General features: G+C 53.0%; 1 non-coding gene across 1 annotated transcript; it reads right to left on the bottom strand.

The window, feature by feature from the left end:
* Positions 1–6,333: 6,333 nt before the first annotated feature.
* TRNAR-UCU lies at positions 6,334–6,407 on the bottom strand. Its single transcript has one exon. It is a non-coding gene; the product is annotated as a tRNA-Arg (tRNA).
* Between the last annotated feature and the right edge of the window lie 2,324 nt (positions 6,408–8,731).

Genomic DNA, 8,731 nt, shown 5'->3' with positions numbered 1-8,731 from the left:
GGAGAGAGAGACAGAGAGAGAGAGAGAGAAGGAATCCCAAGCAAGCTCAGTGCTCAGTGCAGAGCCCAACGTGGGGCTCGATCCCACAACCACGGGATTTTGACCTGAGCCAAAATCAAGACTCGGATGCTCAACTGACTGCGCCACCCAGATGCCCCCGTAGCCTCAACTTCATGTGTGACGATGTGTCTCTTCTGCCCGGCAGAGTATCCCAGCACCTGGCCCAATGCTTGGCACAAAGTAGTTACTAACTACACATTTTTTGAATGAGAAAATGGATTAGTGTTTATTCCCCGTCAGGTTTCCAGCTCCTTAACCTTTCTCTAGATTCTCTTGTCTCTAGATTCTCTTCCCCTTCATCTCTGAGTGGACGCTCAGTTCATAAGCTCATTTTTAATATGAACGTATTTCTTTGCTTTTATAACTCGGGCACGCCAGGCATCACTTTTACTGTCAGAGTTAAGACCGGCTAGTTATCTTTCGTTCTTAACAAGTGCAGATCTAAGAAAGTAGAACCCAAAGTTGGCACTAGAACGTAGCACAAAGCAGAAGACCTGAAGGAAATGCCAAACTTGGCCAAAGCCACCGGAGGCTCCGCTCCTGACCCCTGGGGGTAAGCCACCGCCCTCCTCCGCTGTCAGGAGCACACTTAGGGACAAGTGTTTTGAAAACACTGTTAGAAGTTTGCGCATCTGGGGCGCCTGGGTGGCGCAGTCGGTTAAGCGTCCGACTTCAGCCAGGTCACGATCTCGCGGTCTGTGAGTTCGAGCCCCGCGTCAGGCTCTGGGCTGATGGCTCGGAGCCTGGAGCCTGTTTCCGATTCTGTGTCTCCCTCTCTCTCTGCCCCTCCCCCGTTCATGCTCTGTCTCTCTCTGTCCCAAAAATAAATAAAAAACGTTGAAAAAAAAAATTAAAAAAAAAAAAAAAAAAGAAGTTTGCGCATCAATAGGAAAGAAAAAAAGTCTCGTATCCCTACAAGATACATGTACTTGGTTCCACGCCGTCCGCTATCCTGGACGGTACTATTTCTCTCCTCAAAAGCGGCCTGCAGATGTAGCCAAAGAAAGAAAAGATAACGAGGGGCTGTGAGCGATTCCCAGGTGACGCTCCTCGGAGACCAGAGGTGGGTCTTCCGCAGGGAACGATCCCAGGAAGGGCCCCGGCCAGGACCCCAGTGGCCACGTTCCGGTCTCTTCTCCCCGCACCGCGGGGACGGACACACCTGCCTCATCCCAGGCTTCAAGGCCGTGCATCGCTCACAAGAGAGGCTTCACAGGTCTGTTCCCCGTGCCGCACAATGACTGCTACAAGGCAGGGTCCCCACAGTGACCACAGGGGAAGACGTGCTCTCGGAGGGCAACTCTATGCATTTCTCCCCTCCCCCCCACCCAGCGATCCACTATGCCCGGGCATCTCCAAGGGACAGCAACAGGTGGCCCGTGGCCAACTCCCTCACATCCTCACCACGGTCTCCAGGAAACGAGGCTGATGGCTGTCCACAAATAAAGGAAGCCGGCATGTGTTTTGGCTCCTACCGTGTGCCTAATTATCCAGACACTTCTACATTTTCCCTCGTTTAATTCTAGGTGTTACTTGGCTGCTCTCCAAATGAGGAAGTCAGGGCTCGAGACGCCTGGTGCACGCCCAGGGTCACACAGACGGCAAGCAGCCAGACGTCAGACAGAGACCCAGGTCCGTCGACCTCAGGCGGTCACCTCTTCCCCTAAGCGCCTCTTCCAGCGCCTCCTATCACATCCCCATCCTCCCCCCGTTCTCTCCAGGGAGCCCTCCTCAGAGCTCTCCGTGGAACGGCATTATCATCACAGAGGCATAGAGATCCACCTGCTAAGGAGGACACTGAGAAGTTGAAAGACATCCTGTTCCATTGTAATTTACAGAAATCGCTAAGGACGTAAACACCGAAATAATGTTTGGGGGAGGAAGTTCCATTTGCTACGCCTTTTAAACACAAACAAAACGAACATTTTTGCTAGTAGGTGACAACCGTTGTAATGGCAATAAATAAAAGTAATTAGTTCTCAGGCAAAATGTAAGTGATCCAGGCCCGCTCGGCTCTCCAAAGCTGATAAATCACTTTTGTAGGTGGATATTGTTCCAAAACCCTCCTCCGCTGGTGCAACGGGCACCAGCACTTGGGAACCACAGCGCCACGCCTCCCCGCTTCCAGAAGGCTTTGCCTCCAGCAGACCTGCAAACACGCCCCTGTCCCCAACCACACTAGTCTCCACCAACAGCCAAAATTAGCCTTGTAACATGGAAACCAGATCCCTGCACTCAACTGCTCAACCCCACTGATGATTCTCATTAACACAAAGGAGAGCCTGACCTACAAGCCTGACGTGTGGAATTGCCCCGAGGAAGTGTCTTGAGAATCTGCTGTAACTTCTGGTAACAACCGGGCACCACAACTAGCTGTAGGGGAAAGGGCCCCTGGGGCCCCGCGTCCTGTGATGGGCAGGTGCACCTCACACAATGGAGATTCGCCTCCTGTGGCGAGGTTCTTCTGGAAGACCTGCTGGAAAGCTGGCTGATGGTATCTGGGCCTAGAATTTCACTTGCTTTTACATACAAATGCAGAGAGCTTTCTGCATGGTTTAAAGCGTCCTCAATTACGCCTGAATGCAAAATGCTGCAATCTTTGCGAGGAGATTGAATTTATCTTGATCACAAATTTATCAGCAGTGCTCACCAGTTTGAAAAGCCACAACACTGCTGGTACGTGACATCCCTCGTGATGCCTAAGTCAGCCACGAGGCGTGCCTGCATTGGTCTGCGAATACGTGATAGCTGTCGTACCACAGGCGATTCTTCGTGTAAGTGTAAGACTGCCAGTGTGCTGTACATATCACTTATTGTACATTTCTCTCCTTTCATTTTTGTCTTATATTATAAAGACATTAAACTGACTTAATATTGTGCGCAGGAAGGTTACGCTACCTATGAATTTCGTCCCAGGAAAGTAAAGAAGTGAGCAAATACCAGGCGTGCTATGCAAGGCAGAGTTGGGCGTGACAGGGCTGAGAACGTCACCCTCTATGACACGCCCCATAGGCAACCCTGAGCCAACCTCCCCATCTCTCCCTCCACTCCAGCCACTGACCTCGGTGCTTTCCTCCAAAGCCATCCAGCTGGCGCCCCACTAAGGGTCTCTGCTGTGGCTCTTTTCTCTGTTTGGACCGCCCATTCTCTGGTCTAGTTGATCTCTCTGGTTTCACTCATTCTTCATTCAATGTCACCTCCTGCGAAAGTCTTCCGTGGCCACCACGCCTCACATCACTCTACCTTCTATCATCAGTTAGGTTCTTCCAGCAGGTACATTGACCTACAATTCTATCATAGTAATATTCGCTCACCCAACCCTCATCTCTGCCATGGGAACACGCACTCCATGCGGGAAGCAGGCAGTGCTAATGTGGATCCTGGTGGGTCATGGGAAGTGGCACGACATGGGAGCTTGATGAATATTTGTAAAGTTAATGAATTCATGCATGAAGATACTGCTTGTGCCCCTGATCCCTGAAGCTACATTTCTTTCTCTCCCATCTACATAATTTATAGCCAATCTAAGTCAGCATTAATTCTTTAAATATATCCATCAAATGCCTACCATATTTCAGGCACTGAGAATACAATAATAAATAAGACACATCTTGCCCACATACTCTGTAATTAATGACCACCCCCAGCACCTCTGAAGCATTTGAGTCCTCCAGGAAAGTGACTTTCAAAGAAACCACCGATTTCTACTGTAGAGTCTGAGGCTCTTTACAATACAGCCATTATGATATTCATAAATCAGAAGTCATCCCCCACCTATTCAGAAGAAGCTATTATCACACATAAAGAAACTTCTACCAAAGTGAAAAGTCTTGCCCCCCAGTCCTTATGATACCCTTCTTCAAGTTCCCAGGATACCCCTTCCTCAGAGACTGAGGTAGCTGAAGGCTGGGTGATGTGTGAGTAAGTGGAAGCTTCTAGTTCCCTTGAGCAGTGGAGCTAGCAGGTACCTCTACCTACCCGACTGAGATGAAGCTCCCAGCTAAGGCACAGAGAGAACGGTTGCTCTCTGAGGGACCCCACCTGCACAAAGGTCCAATCTATCCTCTTTCTTGGGGAGCGAAAGTCAATGTCGGCCCCAGATGTGGCTCACCGCCACCCTGGATGTTCTGGACAGGGGCTGACCATTGAGACCCTGACCTTTCCCTACTCTGAAGCCAGGCACGCTTTCCGCACGCCAAGGGGAGACAGAAAGCAAGCCCAGAAGTGACATAGGCTATATATTTGTGCAGAGTCGTACCGTGGACTTTCTCATTCAGTTTGCCATCTGGAGGACACATAAAGCAACCTTGTCACTATAAATCAGCAGTTCAAGTTCAGAGAGGTGTTCTTCAACCAAGATCTTCTAATTCCCAGGTAGGAAATGGATGTGGCTGGCTAACATCATGTTTGGGGGCTGTCCACAGGCTTCAGTCCTCACTGGTATCGAGCCTCACCTGAGGGGCTGGGGCTACATTGCACCCTGATCAAACTTTTGAACAAATCTCAATCCAGTGCCCACTTGGGCACACGTCCCCTCCCCGTTTCCACCCCTAAGCCCTCACCCCCACAATTTCATGAAGCCTTTATTCCTAGAAAACCTCTAGAACGGAGCAAGCCTTGGAACCAGCCATAATGCATGTGCACCGTTGCCCCGACTTTGAACAGTGATAGAGCGACAACCTTCCTACTTCTTATGGTGGACCAGCCACGTTCCAACAGAACGATGAAGGGGACCCGGGGTGACATAATATTCTGGACGTGGGTGAAAAAGGTGACATGGGCCCCTTTGCCAAACTCCCTCCCCACCTCATCCCCCACGCAATAATTTTTCCCCTCAGAGCTTAAAGCAAAAATATCTAGGATGAGCAGGGCTAACAATAAAGAAAGACTCCAGAAGGGTCTGCCCAGGAATTTCTGGTCCACACTGGTATCCTCCGAAGGGCACATCCGTGGGGCTGTTGGAGGTAGTGAATACCTGAGCTGGTGTTCTTCCAAGAGGACTCAGAAGGGTAAAGCCTTGTGGGCTCTTCCTGCGAGAATTCTAAGTTCCTGTAAAGCACTATCCCACTTCAAATGAAGTTCAGGAGTTTCAATTTGCTGCAGACGTGCAGGTGTCCTAAAGGCTCCCGCCAGAGTCCTCCTATCTGCCCTATCAGCTCCCACCTCTTGGCATGGTTTGGCGGCACCCTGTGTGGACTGGCCCCCTCACCCCGCGCCAGCTTCCTGGAGCCTGAGTGCAGGGCTGCGTCCGCTGGATGCCCGTGCAGAGCCCCACGTAGGAGAGATACTGACTCCCCACCCCAGCAGAGGGAGGAGAGCTGTGTGGTGTGTCTCAGGTTTCCTGGGTTCAGCTGGGGTGGAGGTCACGTCCAAGCATGGGCGGCTCGCTCTAACTAACAGGCTGGAGCTGCAGTACGCCAGGGGGAGAGAGCCCGCCCAGCCCAGAGTAGAAACCCAAGCTCCCAGCCTTGCTGAATGTGGCCATGAGATGAGGCAGGGCAGGAGAGCAGAAGGGAAAGGAGGACGAGGAGGGCTGAGATGTCCTGATGGCGACGGGGAGTTCCGGAAATAACACCCACACGCCACCCTCAGAGTCTGCCCTGCAGACAGGAAAGGCTACCAACTTTTTCCCCAGGCACGGGAGACCTCGGAGTTTCCCGGAAAAGTCCATCTGCCACGGATAATCCGTGTGCTGGTGTGCAGTTTACTCCACGAAGACAGAGCGATGACCACATCTCACCTTGTAGACGAGAAAGTGGGTGAAGAGCTTTAGCACGGAAAGCTCCAGGAATGACAATGATGGTGAATAAATTGTCCTGTGCATGACCCCACCTGCCCCCTGAGCCACCCCGGTCAAGGGGACCCTTACCGTCGAGGACAGCTGGACGCTTCCTCAGGGGCATATGGGTCAGTCTGCCTGTTCGAGTTCTCAGACGAGAAGGAGGGAACCGCAGTGGTCCCCGAACCCGTGCCCTGGCACCCTGGTCCCTGCGTGCCAGCGGATGGTCCTAGGAGGCAAAGGATTCAACGGCTGTGTCAGTCGGGCCGAGCAGAGAGAAGCAGCAGACATCTGAGCCTCTGCTAGACAATGAAAATCCGTAAGGGAGGAACAGAGAAAGCATGAAGAGGGAGGGAAGGGAAAAGGAGAGGAGGTCCACGATTCCCAAGGAAAGAGGTTTCCTTTCTCTTCCCCAGAGCCTCCAGGGAGAGATAAATGTAATCATCAACCTAGCGTGACAGCACGCAAAATAAAAGAGGCACCTGCCAGGTGACCATCTCTGCCGGGACTCGAACCCGGAACCTCTGGATTAGAAGTCCAGCGCGCTCGTCCATTGCGCCACAGAGACCTCACCACACACACAGCATCAGCACCAGAACTGAAAAAGCACATACCTTCTGCATCACCAGCCATCTCGGGCATCCTGCTCTCTCGAGCGGTGGGGGGGCAGGGACAGCTGGAAAATCTGGAGTGGAGATCCACCCGCAGGCTCCGTCAAAGCTTTTCCCAGTACCGTGGGTCCTGGGTCCTCGGAGGACTGGAGGACCGGGGCGGCAGTCGTTTTCAGTCCCAGAAGCTCTGATGGGGCAGGATGGAGCTGGAGCCTGGGCCCCTTCCTCTCCATCCCCAGGGAGGAGGCAGGAAAGGCTCTCTATTCTCATGCTAATTAGGCAAAGCTCACCCAGCCCAGCCAGGGAACCAGGGACCAGGTCTACCGCCACCCCTCTCCCTCGCTGTGGTTTCATCCCACCCGGATGCTCTCAGACAGGGGCTGGGCAGAGCTGGGGGATCCAGGGAAGCCCTCCTTTCCCGAGACAAAGGACCTGCTCCCGTAAAGAGACAGCGTGAAGGCGGAGGCAGCACCAGGCGGGGAAGCCGGGCTCCGGGACACGGGTCCAGCTCTCAGCCCTCAGAGCCGCACCCGTCAACCCGTCAAGCCGGGGAAGAGATAGCCAGGGTCTGAGGTGCTATGCCTTCAGCATCTCCCCTGGAATTATGGATGAGGAAGAGACGGAAGTGTGGTGAGTGTGTGTGTGTGTGTGTGTGTGTGACAGAGAGAGAGAGGAGGGTGAGAGTGGCAGCTCCCTAATGAAATACAGATGGTCCTCACACAGCCCTCGGCGATCACCTACCTGCTCCCCTCCCCCACCTTCCCTAGCTCCCAGTCTGCCCTCCTCTCTTCCCAGGACCCCCAGATTTAAAGATTGGGGCTTTCTCAGCTGCTGGGCTTGCCAGAGGCATCCGAGGACAATCAAATGGGCCGGCCCTCCCTAACCACACACAAAGACCTCCACACCCAGCCCAGATCCAGGAAAACAGTTCCTAGTTTTAAAAGCCTCCTTGGGAGGCTACAGTTGCTAATCACTGTTGGTCACAGTGTCCCCCCCACCCCGGGGCTGGTTCTTCTGAATGTCTAATCCAAGTCGTTCCCACCTCAGCTTCTGCCCTTTTTCTCTCGTTTGACTGCCAGCCACATTCAGGGGACAGTTGCCCTCCGTGCTCCCAATGGCAATGCAATGATTTAAAGACCGACTCGGTGTTCCCCACCCCACTCCCACTTAAAAGGTTACAATACAAGCAGAGAGCTGACTCCCCCACCTTCCCTCTGTGTGTGCGTCTATTTCCAGCACTCGACACCATCGACTTGACTCCCATCACAGTCTAAGGCCATTCTTTCTAACCCGCGAGGCCGGCTGATGGTCAAGTGAAGGACGATGTGACAACACAACGTTCTTGGACTGGAAGATCTCGGAGGGCCCTGAGAACTCTAAGACTCACCCTCCCCTGGCCGTTCAGTTCACACAGCCCCAAGGAGGAGATCTGGGCAAGCATGGGACCAAGGTGAGTCAGTCAGGTCAGGGGGCCAGGAGAAGACCAACACCTGAGAAGAGCCAGCCACCCAACCAAGCTTGCCTTCCCCGCCCCCAGGACCTAGAGGCAGAGAACAGGCCTTTCTTAATACACCTGCCCTAGACTACTCCAAGAACATGACACGCAGAACTCAAAGCTGGCCAGCTATCACAATACTTGGGTTGACCAGTGACAAGATGCCAGTCAAAGGGCTAGTCAGGAAGCCTCGGGTGCCTGTAGAGGGAAGCTCAACCTCCCAAGCCAGCCAGGAACCACGCGAATGCAAAACAGGTCCTCAGGACATTTCCCATCAGGCTCCACCAAAGTTCTCTTAGGCGCAGACCCACACCCCCCACTCTTCATAAAGATGGCGTCCTATACCCTAATCTGCCCGTCCCGAGCTTTGCCCAAAGGTCCGTTGCCTCTGAAGAGGCCACGTGTTCTCCACACCCTGAATGAAGAGTCCCAGCTCCCCAGCACTTTCCAAGGGCCTCATTCATTGCGTGCAATGCTCTTGCTTGGTGCTGGGGATACGACGATGAGGGAAAATAATGGCACGGTCCCGCCCTCAAGGACCCTGTGGGCAAATTGCAGCATAGGAACTATTCTGAAGGATGTACAGGAGAAAAGCCAAAATCCGTCTTATGGCCCACCGAATAAGGTGTCAAGTTTTCCAAGATTCAGCTGCAGTAGCAAACTGCAGCTGACTTGCCCCGAATCCCTGTGGAAATGAACTTCACAGCCTTCCACTTCCCCAGGGTAAGTCGGGGGCAATGATAAGTGCCATGGATAAAGATTAGCGGTGACCTCATAGAGCAAGGT

The sequence above is a fragment of the Panthera tigris genome, chromosome F3 (genome assembly GCF_018350195.1).
Source record: "Panthera tigris isolate Pti1 chromosome F3, P.tigris_Pti1_mat1.1, whole genome shotgun sequence".
Classification (NCBI taxonomy): domain Eukaryota; kingdom Metazoa; phylum Chordata; class Mammalia; order Carnivora; family Felidae; genus Panthera; species Panthera tigris.
Note: the sequence above shows the minus strand (reverse complement) of the source record. Positions and strands in the feature narration are given on the sequence as shown.